At 40.7% G+C, this 18,673-nt stretch overlaps 2 protein-coding genes across 4 annotated transcripts in view; one reads left to right on the top strand and one right to left on the bottom strand.

The window, feature by feature from the left end:
- The window catches only part of LOC120951531 (uncharacterized), a 137,390-nt gene that overhangs the window by 66,284 nt on the left and 52,433 nt on the right, over nucleotides 1-18,673 (bottom strand). For all 3 annotated transcript variants that reach the window (XR_005751196.2, XM_040370306.2, XM_040370305.2), the window contains exon 2: nucleotides 17,074-17,177. The gene's annotated coding sequence lies outside the window, so the exon portion shown is untranslated. The remainder of the gene's footprint in view (nucleotides 1-17,073; nucleotides 17,178-18,673) is intronic.
- LOC120948846 (uncharacterized) overlaps nucleotides 12,611-18,673 on the top strand; it is a 314,251-nt gene continuing 308,188 nt past the window's right edge. Inside the window, exon 1 of the mRNA XM_040365617.2 lies at nucleotides 12,611-12,621. The gene's annotated coding sequence lies outside the window, so the exon portion shown is untranslated. The remainder of the gene's footprint in view (nucleotides 12,622-18,673) is intronic.

The raw sequence follows: 18,673 nt of genomic DNA on the forward strand, positions 1-18,673 counted from the left end.
AAATAATTGATCACACCCGGTCCCGTGGCACAGTAGTGAACTCGTCCGTCTTAACACCATCCCGACCGTGGGTTAAAGTCTAGAATGGACGTCCCCCCGCAACAAGCACTGGCGATCCGGCTGCGTGGTACTGAACAAGTTTGTAAAGCCTAACTGCAGGCCGGCATGTTCGCATAGGACGTAGGAATAACGCTAGGAATTATGCCAAGCAGAAGGATTGATCACACAATCCTCGATTCATTAAATTTCAAAGCAGAAGCTTTGATCATCATGCGGCTTTGTGTAATTGAACATCTGCCAAATTTGAAATTAATTGTATGTTTCATTACAGATTACTAAGTTTCTAAGAGGATGTGTGCAGAAAAATGTCAATTTTAGTAATTTTCATCAAATCTTTTTTTACATCAAATAAGATTGGTAAACAGCCTAATGATAAGGACTCGAAACAAAAGGATCATTTTTTATGATCTGAGACAATTTTATATGCATAAAAACCTAAAAATGGTTCGATCAACCCTTTTAAAGCTGTAAAACTATTTTATTTTTGGATATTTAACATTTCCTAGGCCATACGAGGTTTCCGAGACTTTTTAGTACCACGAAGCAGGATAGTCAGTCCTTATCCATTATTTTTAATTTGTACAAATCGAATGTTGTACACAACGCCGCCTCCTTTTTCATGGTAGTGTAAAATTAAACCCTTTTCTAACTCATTATATCATTTTTTATTCTTTTTGTTATCATTTATTGTTTAATGATATACTTTTGAAAGATAATTATGCTCTAGATCGTTTGTTCACCAAACAGAGGACCAATAATGGAGTCGATTATAAAATTCATCTACTCAAAACGCACATTCTTTAAGTAAAAAATCTGTCGAACCTAATTCTTTCTGCTGAATAATATAAATCGCAAAAGGTATTAGAGTTTATCAAATTGATTTTATTTAACAAAGCTAAAAGGAAACAAGGAATGCTTCATAGAAAGCTGTTAAACCACTGTGCCAACCAGCAAATGTAATCGGAGCTATCTATCTAGGGCTCGCTCTGTTTCTACAGTGTCAATTTCCTGGCATACATAAAACCCGTCACGGTACTCCCTCGACTAATTGGAAGTTGATCAACCAAACTAGTCCAGCCCGCGCCACAGGCCTGAAAAAATGTTCCAATGGGTTGCGCATATATTTACATATATTCCATGGGGTTTGCTACGCTCAGTATCTCACCCGATCTTTCCCAGCCAAGTGTGTCCGATCAATCAATCTAATGAAAACGAAACAATCAGGAACAACATTTTAATCCCTCGTTTGCTCACACCGCCCGGAATGCCCGTCGGTTGAAACATGTTGGACGACGTTTAGCAGTGAGTGTGAGCGCAACACGGCGTGTAAGTGTGTTGAACTCTTCACTAAAACGAACCGTGCTCCCCATTGCGCTCTCGGTGGATAATCAATTAGCCTTCAAGGGCAGTGATGCGTGACATGCGTCGTCCTATCCGCCGCACCGTGCCCACTTTTCCGAGTAAGCCGTTCCGTGCGAGTGAATAAGTAAGCCGGCGTGTCCCGTTGGACCTCACTGTCAGCAAAACCTCCCGAGGGTCGAGAGTTTTCTCATGTTTGTCTTTACGTTCGTCACGCTTCCGTTCCGAACGCTGCCGCTTAATTGCTTTGAGGACTCGCAGGAATTACGGGTACACGGGAAGGCACAGAACCAGCCGGCCAGTCTGCCAGCGATGCTGGGCGTGGTGCCGAGATTTATTGCCTATAATTTGTGTGACAATCACAGACCAACACGCTGCACAACAGCAGACCCACATGGAGGAAGGAAAAGAAACGGCAACGTTCGCATTCACTTCATTTGCTTTCTCACCCTTGTCTATGGGGAATGGGGGATGGCTAACAAACGGAGTTAAACTATTCAGTGCCATTTGGGCGATTAATTAAAAGCACCCGCAGCGGGCTGACTGTAGGGAGAATGCGTAAAGTAGGTCGTTGGGAACGATTTTTCCTGCTTTGTTGTTACGGTTTAGTATGATTCGAACGTAATTGAAAATGAATTACTATACAGTGGAATGTCGTTTAACCGGACTCATCGGAACACGTCCTCACCCGGATATTCGAATAACACAGATAATAGGTCACTGTATGTTTTTTAACACCCGGTTTACGGACATCTCTTACATTCCTATCTCTACGGACTTCCGTCAATTTGACGGGTGGATAAAAATATGTATTTAGATTGGTTAAAATAATGATAAAACCTATTTCATTAATATTATTAATCGTTTAACATGTTTTGGTTTCCATAATAGGAGTCTGCACAATGCTAATTTATTGTAATAGTCGTTATTGTTTCACCGAACACATGAACCGATATCTTTTCGATGCCACATTTTGACCGACGTCCGCGTGAGTTTCGAAAAACACGAGGAATAAGTTGATCAGCAATTCCGTTTGAGTGTCTGTTAAATCATTTATGAATTTTTTTTAAATTATTATAGGTTGTTAATAGTTCTCTTTCAAGGCTACATTAATTTTTGGTTGAAAAATGTTACAACTTAACTAAAAAAACTAAATGTAATCAACCCACCCGTCACTTTGACGAGTTCCGTAAACCTAATGTTAAATTGCTTTATATTTTGGGAAACTAATCAGTTTTGTGCCAAGGAAATATTTGAAATTTGCCATAAAATTTAATGTCTTTCGTTATGTTTTTTTTCTCTAAAATACTCGTCAGCACGCCATGTCACCGTTTTATTGAACTTTCATTACTCAACACCATTGATATATGGACAGCCGTATAAAAGTACCAGTACATACGGCATCCCACTGTATGTCTATTTTAATGGAGGCGCATGGTACTTTAACAAAATTTAATATTTTAGTCATAAACAATTAATCCTGCATAAGAGAGAATTCAAGGGTCAAGATAAAACTCTCAAAAATTGAAGGATGTTTAAGTAATTTTATTATTAAATGGCAAATCTTCAGTTCTTCTAGCAATATTTTGTATGATGTATGAAGAATCCAAATTTAAGTATTTGTTTTATGAACATTTAATTATTTAATTTTAAATTAATCTTTTGGTTTGATCCTCACGGTCAATGCGACTTGGTGTACCGAAAGCTGTTTTATTGTTAACACTCTGGTTGCTGGCATTTTGCATTAGCTTTCTGCGGAGAACACGTGATAAGAGAGCGGTGAGAGCGTTTCATTGGCTTACGATCGTTCACTCACTTTCCGATCCTCACGTACGATGCCGCTTCTGCAATATGCGCTCTCTCTTTCTTTTCGCTGCAATACGTTCTGCTCAGAGTTGCCGAGAGATCAATCACAGAGAAGGAGAGTTAACAAAGCTGTGATTTCAAACTGAGCCACACAGTGCACAGAGTGTTAATAATAGGGGTTGCCTGTTGAATTCAAATTAAACTGTATTAACAGTATAAAACCTTTTTATATTATGAATACGTTACATCGTTTGTTAGAGGTTTGTTTTATCATTTTATTAAAAAGCTTAGAAATCTCTTGCGCACAATGAATTGATTTCCATCGATGTAATTGAGTTTTGATGAATATTTGCTACCACTAGAATCTCCTTCCAGTCTTTTCATCGTCAGCTATAACTCATTGTCCTGTTATTCTTTTGCTACTTTAAAGCACACTAAAACCAGTGACTAATGAATTCCGTCCAATACCTTCAATCGAATCCAAGCTTGGCCGTATTAGCTTGGCAACCAATACAAAGCTCGTACCGAACTCGGTCACTGTCATGTAGTGGAAGATCAAGCTCGCTCTCTCTGTCTCTGCGCTGGGATTGCTGGGATGGATCAGAACGACGCTCCTGTCGAACGGCAATTTGATCCTTCGTTTAAAACCAATTTTCTCTTCCAATGAATATGAATAAATCATTTCCTGTTCGCTTTTCGGTATCGGTTCCGGTAGCCCGCACGGTGATAGATTTTCGCAATCCGCATCGTTGCGTGTTGGTTTCTCCCTCCTTCTTCTTCTTTCTCGCAAGTTTTTATGCCACTTGAGCTTTTATTAGTCTGCAAGTCAAGCCAAGCACTCGCTGTCCGATGCCGACGAACGAAACGTCGCCGTAGACGAGCTGCAGTGTGTGGGAGACGGGCGAAGATCGTTAAAGAGCACAGAGCTTTCTTCAATGTGCTAGTAAAAATCGAGAGCAATTGCATCATGGCTTCACGTTGCAAACTGCGGCTACTGCTGCTGCTGCTACGGCTTGCGGATCAAACCCGGCACAGACCGAAGCTTAGCCGTCATATTTTTTTTACCTTCTTCGCTCGTTGCACTTCATTTCGCCGTAGCAGCATGTGCTGCTAGTGGGGGATGAATTCTTTTCACCTTACGATCGGATGCAGCGGATAGGCACAGTTTCCGCTTGATTATAATTTATGTTAGCCTGCGGGTTGGTTGGCTGGTTGCTGGTTGGCTCGGTTCCGATGCCTTAACTGGAGCGAAACACGGGTGGCGGGTAGACGGGTTGGTAAAATGCAAAACCACTTTTATTAGATTACAGTTTACAGCGTACCGAGTATGCATATAAATTATCTCTTTTCTATTACACTTCACAGAAAAACGGTGGCGAATGAATAGGGATGCAAGATTTTTTTCCTCCATTCGTTTTTAGTGCCACTTTTCCCAGCACTTTAAAACATGTATTCAGAGTGGAATTAAAGTTAATAGAAACATCCAAAACCATTGGATTGGATTTTGTCCATTTAAACCGAACGTTGCAAATTTAACATTACAGTAAGGAAAATCGAAAACTTCTCCAACATAAGATCTTTGTAAGCAAACATAAAGAGCAAGAGCAATTCTTCTCTTTCAAATCGAACCCACTTATATACTTCAAACCCGAACATAACTACGAAAACTTTGAAATGGTATCCAAATGTCTCCATTGTACAATTTCCAACCATCAAGCAGGATCGTTTACGTCAACCAGTTAGCGAACCATGTGGCTTGGTGGAAAACTTTCCCAATTCTCCCTTGCCTAATGATGCGACACATTCAACTTTCGCAATCAAACCAATCCTACCCAATTATCAAGCGTTACATTTGCCGGACAGCACAAACTGACTTTGAAGAATGCATAAGGATAACTATCACACACACACACACACTAGCACATCCTCGAGACATTACGATTTGACTGTGTGAATGTGACAGATACGCTGAAAGTGTATGCATTGCAGAGACACAGCTAAAGTCAGCTAATTGCTCGTCCCCATCGATGCAAGGCGGGCGGACAAAAAGCGGGCGGAACTTTGACTCTCTCCATCAAGACGCTCGCGAAGGCATCGTCCTGTGAGCTGGCTCTGGCTCTAGCCTGCGGGAAAATCAATTAGCATCATTATTTATGTAGGAAATGATTTCTCATTAAGCTGTATGCCATATCATCACTCCATTGGCTGGCGGAGTGTGTGCACTAATGAATTTATGATGAATCAGTAGCACTATGTTGCACATACACACATTCAGCGGTAGCTGCAACAACTCCCAAGCGAGTGCAACACATGAAACATTAGGTTCGTAGTGGGTTATTTGTTGGTTAATTATTGCTATAGAACTTTTTCTAGTCATTTCGCAGGTTAATTTTATTATTGTAAATGGGCATGTTCAGTGCCATTTTTATTGAGACATCATTACCAGAGAAGTTCTGTTCATTAATAAAAACAATTTTAGAAATGATAAAAAGAAATACATGATTGTTATCAATACAAATGATTTTTGTAGCTAATTAAATGTTGGTCTAACGACTAAAGATATGTTAGAGGATGGTAGTTCATAATCTTTTTTTACGCATTTACCAACCATGAGACAAATCTCACTGGTTCACAGACTAACATTTAACCGAGCTCTTGATAGCATTGTGCTTAGAAAACTTGTTTGCAGAAACATTCATTTGCAAATACAAAATAATAATGACAAACATAACATTTACATAAAATAGCAACTGTTATCAGTCTAGCTCTGTCATAAAACCTGTAAAGGAAGTAACTATCTATAACATGGTCAACGCATTAGCATCGATCCGGTGTATGTGGGGTTAATTCCGTGATGACAATAAAGGATCTCCGTCAGTTGATACTTAACATTTCATTTTACATTGGAACTCCTCCTAACAAGTATTTATTGTAATGAGTTTTTCGCATGACGAGTAAATCTACCAAAAACGTTGTGGAAAATGTTGTGGAAATCTAACAAAACAGCATGGGTAGCTAGAGACATATTTGTTGAGCTGATAACTTGTATTTTTTGCCCCATCCATGCTTTTCTAGTCCTGGGTAATACACTTGGTCATCCCAAAACCCTGGCTGAAATCCTTACGAAGAAATTCAAATTCAAATTCATTAAAATCCAGTCTCTTCCGTCTAACACGACTCCAATTCTTCAACCTATGGATCAGCAGGTTATGTTATGGTTACCTATTATCAGCAGTTTTTTAAAAACTGTATATGTTGACAGCTTACGGTAGGCAATGTGCAAGGCACAATTAGAATTAGAACAACTAGGACAAAGTGCATGAAGGATTAGAACACAGATTAGCAATAAGAAGAGTTAGAAGCACTGTGAATTTGACAGAGAATAGACATTAGCACTTGAACCCTCGGCGAATTAACAACAATATTTTACACGTTTAATTCATACTTCACTCCAAAAACGACATCGATGAAATTCTAACAGAGCAAATGGCAATCCCAAAAGAACTTATTGAATTGCAAAAAACTAATTCCGAAGAGAAAGCTTCCGCATCAACAGAAAAGATTAATCAACAATTAACTGAAGACATACAGAAGATGTTAAAAACATGGAATACTGTTTCCACATATGTCCGCAAACATCATCATCAGACAATATTGAAGCTCTACAAGCAATGGAGTGTATGAAACAAACGTTATTTTTAATGCCCGTTAAGTGTCAAAGAAAAGGCTGAAAAAAGTCGACTATTTGTGATTTTTTCCTGACTAAATAATAAAGACAATAAAATAGTGATCTAGAAAAATCCTCGAAATTATTAGCATTCTTAATAAATTTTTAATTTTTTATGTGTATATAACACCTATATATCCGGTCTCGTAGTACAGTCGTCAACTCGTACGACTTAACAACATGCCCGTCCTGGGTTCAATCCCTAAATAGACCGTGCCGCCATACGTAGGACTGACTATCCTGCTATGGGGGGAAATCATTTAGTCACTGAAAGCCAAGCCCACAAGTGGTAAAGGCAGGCCTTGACCGACAACGGTTGTTGAGCCAACGAGAAGAAGAAGAAGAACACCTATATATCAGAACTTTTCTTGTCCTGGATCCAATTATTTCACTTTTCATACAAATTGCAAAACACACTCGTTGCAAAATTGCATAACGAGTGAGTCACTGTAATGGGTCACACTCGTTATGAGGGGTTCTGCTGCATTAATAAATTATTGCATCAAAGCACAGCTGTTGCATATTTGTTGGCAAATTCTGACTCGAAAATCACTATAAACGCATGGCCACTGTAAAACGAGACCCATGCATGAACCAAGACACTGTACTTCTGCTGGGACCGTATCAAAATTGGACTGTTCCTACGTAACATAGACCACTGCAGAAGGTACCGTTAAACAAAGGTTAGGGAAATTAGAGGAAATAGACGCGTGTCATTGTTGCGTAGATTTCTAGACAGTTATAGCACTCATGGGCCCTCTTATTATATCCACTGCAAGCACCGGGCAGGGGCTTGTCCGACATTAAATTTTGAGATTCAAATGCGCAATCCCATTTATCGCCAGTCTCCTATCTTATTAACTTTATGTTCCTGCTCTCCTATCCTCCTTCGCAATCGATCCCCCATCTATATCTATCCTTGTCTTTTCAAGTTTCAGGCAGAATTCAGCCTGTGTAAGAACTTGCGATACGCTTCATCATGAGCATAGACTTTTCTACTAAATCCTTTTAATCTTTCAACATTCCATTGTATTAGGTTTGTATCCGTTTTGACTGTTTGATGGATTTTCTTTTCTAGATAACTGTTTTTGTAAACATATTTATCCGATAGATTTTCAAAATAAAATTTCAATAAATATTATGAAACTAAATTGTAATTTACTATATTTTTTTAATAACTGGAGAGGATTGTTATGTTTTTCTTCTCTTTACTTCTTCTTCTCTTTGTGAGGTTATATGCGGTTCGGCTTCAGAGTCCAGCTTCCTGGGCCCTCTTAAAACCAGTCCTGGTCAACTGGTGGTTTTATTCACCAACCTCTATAAACACTAGGATCGGAAATTTAGGCCATATGTCCTTTTTGCTGTAAAGGCAAGGTTAAGACATTACCAGGTTTACAGTTCAATTTAATGTTTTTTTTGGTTTTCTGAGGTTTTTTGCTCGTTTGTTCGTTTGCTCATATAGAGTACATTACTTCATCTTTTATTCTGCATTCGAATTCATCGTTAGTTCATTGCCTTCTTATCATCGAATCTCTTATTGCGTTCACGCTTTATCTATTCTTCAAAAATTCTCACTTTCCATTTTAAATAAAGCTTTCCATATGTATAATATCTAACACAGATATTTTGGTTTTTTTTTATTAAAACAATACAAATCCGTATATTTGCTTACAAACTATTTCCTAACTAATCATGACCTTCAACGTGTTTTTATTCGTTATTTGTTTTATTTCATTATTTTATATCAATTCTATGTAGTTTATGAGAAGACTCATGATTTTTTTTGCCATTTTACTTATTTATGCCTCTCAGTTCTGGTTTAGATAATTCGTTGAATGCAAGAGGTTTTATGTGGTACGATTCAATAATTTCTTTAAACATTTTCCAGTGATCTTCAATTTCTCTGCAGTTTTTAAATTTGTGTTGTAGTTTTTCAATAATTCCGCAAAAAGAGCAATTTCGACTGATTACCGATTTGTAATTATGTTTGATTTTTTGATCTAATCTTTTTTGATTTTTCATTTACTAGCAAATAGTATAAGGTTCTTTGTTTTGAGCTGAGTTCATTTGATTTAATATTTCGCCATATTTTGTTCCATTTAATGCTGGGTATGTACTTTGTGTAATTGAAGGAGAAGGAATAAAGATTATCATTGTTTTATGTATTTCACTTGCTGTGGGTTTTTGAATGATTGAATCTGTTAAATAAGCACATTCTTTTGTTATTACTTCCAAACATGGATAGAATTTTGGCACTGATTGAATGTTTGGAGGGTTTTCTATTTTTAGCATGAATTTTGAGGTAAAAGGCATATTATTTTTTTTTTTTTTTGAGATGTCTATTGATCAGTAATGATGGTAGCTTTATGTTTGGTAGAAGAAGATTTAGACCTCCTTTAGCTTTGGATAGGCCAAGTTGGTTCATACTGACTCTCAGCCCACCTTTAGGCCACATGAACTCACCAAGTAGAGATGTGAGCATTGCTGTATGTTTTTGTTCGCTGATTTTATTGATCCTATGTACCAAAGTTTAGCTGTTAAGAATGTGTTTGCTAATATGGCCCTCTGTTGTTGATATGGAGATTCTCAAAATGAAAAAAAATTATAAGTGATCAGTAATGAGTATTTTCCCCTTGGCAAAAATACGCTACTATGCAGATTGTGTCTCCTTTTTCTCGAGTTTTGTCTGGTTGTATGCTATTCATTATTATCATTCTTTCGTTTCGGTATATGTTTGATCTCATGGTGTAATCTATTTAAAGATTTGAAATTTTTCATTTTCATCGGATTGATCAGTTTCAGCATTTGTAATGATATATTCTTCCACAATTCTATTCTTTTTGTCGAGGCAATTTGTGGTGTCTCATTAATTTCTTGTACATAGATGGACTCGTCCGATCCGAACGATCCGTTGGATACAGTGTCCATTTCGTACATAATGATTTTTTTCTCTCTGTTGTGTGTTTGGTTGTGTCTTCTTGTGGGTATTACAGGGCATTGCCGTCTTCTAATAGTTTTGCTTCTGCATGCTTTGTTCTATTTTCCGCTTTAATTTTGCTTATCTCCGTTTCGTCCTGGAAGATAGGGCAGTTTTGTCGAGCGTGTTGTGTGGTTCTCCACACGACACACATTTTATTTTTTTAAATGTGTTCGGATGCACTGGCTCGCTACAGTTAGCTCATATTCTTTCCTCATTACACCATTTTCTTGTGTGCCCGAGCTTCATGCACGTTTTGCACCGCATGGGCCTTGGGATGTAGAATTCCACTTTCAGTGGGTACAATCCGAAGTCTAGCATGCGAGGGACTTTTCCTGCCTTAAATGTTATTATTGCCGTTCTAGGATTTACTAGTTTGTCGTTTATTTTTCTTTTCATGATGCTGACCTCTTCTACTCTTTGTTCTTTGAGTCCTGCCATGATTTCTTCTTCGGTCAGAAACTCAATGTCAGGGCATTTTATTATGCCTTTTCATGTGTTTAGTGTGGGGTGTTCTTTTGTCTTTACTACTATTTCCCCTCCATAGTCCGGAATTGATTTGATCGTCATTATTTTTTTCGCCTGTTTCTGGTTACGTACACGTATTAACAGTTTACTATCTTTCAGGCGATTTACCTGAGTCGGTTTTCCAATAATCGCATTGTTCAGTATTTTTGCTATTAGGAATGCATTAACTCGGCTTAGGTCTTTGTTAGACGTTGTTGCTTCCATCAACAGGAATATTCGAGAATCTCATAATAGTTTCCGTGGAGAATGCCCCTCCTGGGCCATGAACTTCCATGTTTCACGTTTCTCTCCCTCCCTCTGTCTACCTTATCCCGACTTGTATCACTGGATCGCTGTATCAGACACAAACACACTCTGAAACCGTCACTTTGAAAACCAAACACGTTTGGACCTCGGTGGTCAAACGTCGAATCAATGTTTACTGCTTCTTATTACACCATTCCGGTAGACAATTTAAAGAGAGAGATCAAAGTATATCACACGATCGTTAGCCAACGTATCTCTTTCCTCACTCTCTTATTTCCCGGTCTGGTGGTACTGTCGTCAACTCGTACGATCGAGCAACATGCCAGACATGGGTTCAAGCCCCGAAAGGAATGTGCCCCCATGCGTAGTAGTGATGGGTAATCCGTAGCGGAGTCATGGATCAACTCTGACTCCGGTGCGTAAAATATGACTCAGACTCCGGACCATAACCGGATTTGACTCCGGATCAGTCCGAATCAGTCCGGATCAGTCCGGATCAATCTGGATCAATCTGGATCATTCCGGATCAACTTGGATCAGTCCGGATCAGTCCGTATCATTCCAGATCAGTCTGGGTGAGTTCGGCTGAGTCTGAACGAATCCGGTAGAGTCCGGGCGAGTAGGTTAAGTTGACGTTGCAATTGCTAATTCCCAAAATGACTGTCCATTATCGTTTAGACAATTTTTGATGAGTTCATTGACTTTCAAGTAAGGCATCGAATATGTACGAAAAGGTGTAACAATTTACACGAACTGATCCGGACTGATCCGGACTGATCCGGACTGATCCGGACTAATCCGGGTTGATCCGGGCTGATCCGGACTGTTCCGGACTCGGAGTCGTTGAGTCCGAGGGTTTTCCCGTGCGCAACCCCTCTCCCCCCCTCCCCGCTAAACAGTCCGGGGCATCTCCGAGTCCGACTCCGAGGGGTGCAGGAGTCGGATCGATCCGACTCCGGAAAAAATGTATTTACACATCACTAATACGTAGAACTGACTATCCTGCTATGGTAATCAATAAGTCACTGAAAGCCGAGCCCCACTACCGGTACAGGCAGGCCTTGACCGACAACAGTTGTTGCGCCCATAGAAGAAGAAGAAATTTGTGTTAGAAAATAGCTTTAATTAACACCGAATGTGATCAAGCATATTAGCTAAGCTATGGTTCAAACATATTTCAATTGGGTGGCGTTATATCCTAAATAATCTCGTAAGACAATTCAAAACAAAGGTGTAAAATACCATCCACATCACAACATTTACACTCCAACCAAAAGCATAACGCACCAACAACAATCCATAGGTGGATACATGTAATAACATTCGTTTTTTTCTCGTAATCCCACCGACATACCGACTCCATCCCACTAGCTGGCCGCCCAATGGTTTCAATCAACTAAAAGCATTTTCTTCGCAAAATCACCCATCAACACCCGTGCACGCACGTGTGCCACCATACCCAGACGGCAATCACAGGAAAGGGAAAGTAAACCTTCAACCACACCAGCCCCGTTGAGATAAGAAAGAGCGCTGAAAAGATCGTGTTTTTGGGTGCGCACTTTACGATAATTGTGCACCATATGTTATGATTAACAGCAGCGTGACCCGTGAGACGGAAATGGCTGTAACTTTCGGGAGTTTAACTGCACGACCCGCACCAGCGGGTCACCTCGATCTTCGCACGAGCACGGTTGCAATGGTCAACGAACTTACTTACTTACTTTTTGCCCACGATCCACGACGACATTTCATGCACACGGACTCCCACAACGGTAACGAGATGATGCATGATAGGGATCAACTTTTATCGGCATGATTTACCTGTGTACGTGTTGTGGTGGTGCGGTCCGGTACCGTAACCGAGTTTCTTACGTTCACATTAGTTTCCATTGGCCGGCCCGTCGGTCAGTTTCGAGAAGTTTCGAATCAAATCAAATGTTGCTATCGGTAGAGCATAAAAATACATAGCTTTGAACGTTGTTTTTATCACACCAATCGTAACAAAATGGGCCACAAACACACGCACGCACACACACACAAACGCATGCGGTTGTTTTATCGTTATAAATATGTTCTAATCTTAACTTTCCTTTTGTTGTGCCGTAGCCAAACCGCAACCGGGCGATGTGTTTTCCAGACAAAACAAAAGAAAACAAGCTACCAATATGCTAGACTTTGTGGGAAAATTACGGTCCAATCCCTGGCTATGCGCCCGACTTCAGTTGACCCTGCGAATGACCGCTCCCTTATCCATTTAGCTGTAAAGGTGGGATCAGAGGTAGCGTAAGCGCGAAAATAAAAATTTTGGTAGTTTTTCGTCTAAAAACGTGCAAAAATAAAATGAATAAAATGACCAAACTGGAGGTCATTGTATTCTCTCAAAGGACAAATTTGAACAGGGTCATTTAGAAAAAAAATTAAAACTTAAAGAAAAATTCAATTGCCTATCTTTTAAGCAAAAAACGTTATGTGTGTTCTTGTTTTGTGGTGATTACTAGAAAAATAGTAACATATTTTCACTTTCCGTAAAGCGGTTGTAGCGCCGGATAAGTAAGTAAGTAAGTATCTCCACTTTCACACTACCTCTAATCGGTCCTTAAGGAAAAGCTGGAACGAATCTTTTCGAATCAATTTGATGCTTAAGCTGCACAGGCACGTCTGGGCGATTTCGATTCCTCCCGGCGGGCGAGGGGTAGAGGAATCGACGGTCCAGTTTTTACCCACCGAAATAAGAGCCACTACCACCACCCTATCCTCAGTCACCTTTACCATCGCCGTATTGTCTTATTTATTACATTGGGGGTTATATTAGAAACTTTGCGCTGCCGTCGTTCGGTTCGGTTTCCCCAAAATTGTCCCCGGACGCCATGTAAACCTGTTTTTACATTCTGCCCAGGCTTACTTCCGGGGATAGTGCTGCGGTTCTTGGCCGGAGAATAATTTACTTCCCGTGTGTAGCATAACAGACACACACACACACACAGACACAGCCATTGGCATCATTTTTACCTCTCTACTCTCTCTCCGGAGGGTCTATTCGGTTACTTGGCCCCATTACTTGGGACCACGGCAAATGACACGAATGTTCGGGGCTGTATAGTTTTGTGAATAAATTTCAACGTGTTGGCAGTAATGCCACTTTTCACATACGGTCTCTGCTCTTAACGATCCTTGCTTGTCTGGATCTTCACACACACACACACATATATATATATCGGCGACACTGGGTAAGTGAGCGACGTTTGGTGGCACTGTTGAACGTTCCCGAGACATGCGTAAGGACGGTGCGAAGCGCCATTGTACGAGCCGGTTGGTGCGTGTGTTTGATAAACGGTTATTATACCGGCCGGTTTGGGTTGCCGATTGTAAGGCGCCGGAACAAAGAAGCTATTGGATGATCGTTTCTAGCATGAACACAGGAGAATAGTTATTCCATCCGAACAAAGGAAACTGTATGGAAGCGTGTAGAGTTTTCTTATATTAATGCTACATTGTATTATATTTCTACAACACTTTTGAATTTACCACCATTCGTTTCTATGATATGATGCCTGCTACATGTTGTGATTGATTCATAATTGCCAGAAGCTTTTTTCATTGTTACTACTGTTCTGTTTTGAGCCATGCTTTTTAAACAATACCATGAAATATTTCAAATGTAGCCCATGCATACTTATTGCAGAGTTTCCCACGATTTATTGGTTGGTTCCCTGTAATTATTTGGGCTCGTCTCACGATTTATTCATCGTATCCCATAGATTTTTGGTTCGTTCCTACGACTTATTGGTATTGTCCCATTGAACATCATTACAATTGAACCAACAAAAATCTGGAAAATTCCCAAAAAACTATGGAAAGCAACCAAAAATTCTCGAAAAATAACCAAAACACCCTGGGCAACCTTGTATTTTCAAAGCTTTTGGTTTATAAACTGTTTTATTAATTATCTTTGTTTTTATTATACAGGAGGAACCATCCAAAAATTGATTAAATTTATCATTGTTAAATGTTATTGATATCAAACCCAAAGTCAACATTTAAAATACTTTACGTGAAATTTGAAAGTAAATAGTTTATTTAGCCTGATTACAAGGCTACGCAACGATAACCTTTACTCTGATGTGTATGTTAAAAGAAAATACTTTAAACCTTAATCCAAATCAGGAACTTGTGACGAGCTATCCGATGACTTATAACCGAAACCAAATCGAAACTGAAACTAATATTAAACCACTACCAGCCGTGGTACTGATACTCAACTCATACTCGTCCTGGTACTTGATCTTGAATCAATATGCATATGCGAATCTGTTCCTGTGCATATTCGTGATCAGTCAAACTAATTCCGCCATTACACACCCGGCTCACTCACACCTTTTTATTGCAAAAAATGCTGCCATGGTTATTCAGCAGAACGCATTCCCTGCAAATTGGACCACAGCATCGACATCATCCTCTCACCAGACAGCGAATGATAGCGAAAACTGTTAAAATTCCTTCGTATAACTAGCCTTTATAAAGAACTCTAATCAGAAAATAGCTTTACGCAAACCGAGATTAACCGGTATAAGGTAACTGCCAGCCACAAATGACTTGCAAAGAAGAATGTTAGATTTTAAGCTTAGAATTAATCAACCGATTATAATAGGCGAATGAAGCCAATTGACTCAAAGTCTCTATTTAAAAAAAAACACCTCCAAGCCACTCTAAGTGCCTTCCAGTCCTGGTACTCTGTGAATGATTTGGTGCTTTAGCCTACGACTACGCGTTCAATGTATCTACCATTGATCTACCAGCTGCTCACCCCCTGACCTTTTTAGAATCGATCCAGCGCAAGATCACGCGGTTCGCTTTGCGCTCCTGGAGTGTCCAGCTGGACTATGAGGGGCACTGTGCGCTGCTTGGCCTGGAGACTTTGAAGCAACAGCACTGCAACGCTCAGTTGTTTTTTCCGTAACGCGTGTTGCCTCGATCGAGTGGGAGAAATACACGATGCCGGGCTGCTACTCTGGGTACGTGGAAATTGATATGCTCTAGGATACGCGGTGCGTCTATCGTTCGGTTCAGAACTCCTGCTACGAACAGAGCCTGAGCATTTTTCCTGCGGTTGCTTAACGTCTCAAGACCCAGTAGTAGACAACGCGATTCGTAGGGTGACAACCGAGAGCGGTCATGCCAGGGTAACATCCGAAGAGCGTAATGAGATAGCTTTCTTTGGACTGATTCTATCCTCTCTATCCACACGTGCGTGTAAGGACACCACGCAATAGACGTGTATTCTAAAATAGATCTAACCAGACTAGCATAAAGTGCGGTAATGGCAGTCGGGTCACTAAAATCTCTTGTCATCTTAAAAATAAATCCTAATGTTTTGTTTGCGCGATTTACGATATCCTCATAGGGCAGTATTTCTGATCGTCATCAACATGACATGTCGCGCGCTGCGTTGTTAAATTGTATTCATGCCGTGCGATCTTCTACGCGTTAATTATTTTTACCTAAAACTAAACGTGACAAATCCATGACTGAAACGTGACTTTAATATAATGAATCCGAACACGCTTCAAGAGGGCCACTCGCGTTCCGTCGAATTTAACTTAATAAATAACAAAGAACAAATATGGAATTGATGCTTAACCCATACCGTTCCTGGAAACAACCACGAATCCATTCTGTACTAGGTTAAACTGTACCATTGACTATGAACTGGAACTGATCATGTAGAGATATAAATTATAAACACCTTTTTAGCACACTTTTGATTAACTGAGGCTTTTCCGGAAACTCCTCTCTTCATTTGTTCGCTCGGTCGAGCGAAAAAGAAATTTACTCGCTTTGGGCGATTCGCTCGATTTTGCCTGACCATTACTCAATTAGTAAATCTGTGGCAACAGATCACAAATCCATATCGGCCCTGTAACCATTCACTAATCTATTCCGATTTTGGAAATCTGTATTATATCCGGTCCTGATACTATACCTGGTTTTGAATTTAGCACGAATTTTGAACCTGCATCGGTCCTGGAACCGATACAGTTCCTGTTTTGAACCAGTAGTACAACTCGCACGTCGGCTAACTATTCCCTGCAGTATTTTTGCAACGTATGAACAATCGTGGACATTAGCGTAAGAGACAAGGTCTCTTTGTATAGTGATTAAACGCTTCATTCGCTTTCACAACTAAAATTGCCATAAGGCATAACGTTCTGCCAAATCGAAGAAGAATGGCAAAAGAAAAAGCTTGGAATAAGAAGAAGGAACGCATGTTACATTGAAACGATCATACTCTGACATTTATTACGACTTGTTGTTCGAACGCTTCGAGCGGAGTGGCATTGTAGAGAAGATGTACGGGCAAACCAACACTTACCTATCGCTTTTCACCCTACACAATGGCAAAAGTGTTAATTATCCTCCATAGATTTACGTTTCGCCCTGTGTCATCACACCTTCCACGGTGGCCTGGCCAAGAAACTGAAACGGAGAAGATAGTAGCACATTAGTTAAACTAAACCCATACACGTTCACGCACACGCACACACACACACAAATTGAGCGGAGCGGCTGTTAACACCGTGCAACGCGACGATAAATTCATTAGCCTTTCTGTGCAGATCCGTGCAGTACCGTGGGCCCGGTGTGGATCCAGCGCTGCCTGTGTTGTGCCCGGTGGTTGATATGTGGCGCATCTACGCGTATGTACGCATCCGTCCGCCTCCCGAGCGTGAGCCCGGAAACGGTTTAGTCTGCATAAGTAATGATGCTAATTGATTTTCTTGTGAACCCAACGACCAAAGGGAAGGCAAAGCCGGTGGCGCGTGCACACCTGCACCCCCACCGGTCCACAGCCGTAGGGATGCATAATTTATTCGACGAAATTAGCTGGTGGGCGGGTCCGAGACAGGGCCGGGGCAGAGCTCGGTGGCAATGGGGCAAGCGCGCGTATAAGCTTATCCCAGTAGTTCGCTCCTTGGTTAAGTTGGTTTTTGTCAGTTACTGATTGCCTGAGACCACTCCCAACCTTTCTCTCTCTCTCTCTCTCTCTCTCTCTCTCTGTCTCTTTGGGTGCAGAAGGTGTATACTGGTATTTTGCCCCCGTAATTAACCTTTAGCCAATCTCCGGAGTTTCGGATGCTCGCTCTAAAGTAGAGCCAAATACCTTTCTACGTTGGTGTTACAATGCTGGACCGATGAACGGTTACTGTAAGTAACGAGCTCTATGGAGCAAGGTGAGCTTTTTTGGCACAAACTACTATTTTGAAGCGTTTTAAAAGCCATTTCAATTGCATCTTGAACGAATGATTATTTCTAACAACAACATTCATAATCTTCGCTCAACGCGGTGTGCGAAATCATCTCGCACAGTGTGTGTCTCGAGGGCAGAAACAAAGCACATTTCTTGCTGTCGCCAGAAAATTAACCAAAGTCTCCACACCATGATGATAATCTCTGTTTGCCCGTTTCACCGGCCCCAATTCCCCCAATTCCGAAAAGCTGTCACTAAATGTGATCCTCGTTACGGGAGGTCCTGTGCCGATGGCCCTGTGCACACGAATGAAAAGCTTCCTCTCTAGCCCACGCTTCACCACGCCACATCAACGACATAAGGGAGATTTAGCATAAGGGGTGGAAAATTGGAGATTGCAAGCTTGACTTTTTTCCCGTCCATTATGCCGGCCGCCATTGCCGGGTGGCTGGCTACACAAACGATACGCTGGATACGTGATAATGGCAAAGTCTTAATTGAAAATCGGGCAGCGCGCAACGACGTTCGTGACCCCAGCGGCGGCGGTGTGGCAAGCTGTGGCAAGCTTTCGCGTGATTGCTCCCGTGAGCGCCATTCCAGGCGTCGGCAACAATGGCACTTCTTACACCGGAGCGTTCCTCCGACCAGTGCTGGCCGATATTAGCATTATTAGCATTATTAAAACAACTTTTATCGTTTGTCTGTCGGTGGCTATTTTACGGTT

This window comes from Anopheles coluzzii, chromosome 2, assembly GCF_943734685.1.
Source record: "Anopheles coluzzii chromosome 2, AcolN3, whole genome shotgun sequence".
NCBI classification, from domain to species: domain Eukaryota; kingdom Metazoa; phylum Arthropoda; class Insecta; order Diptera; family Culicidae; genus Anopheles; species Anopheles coluzzii.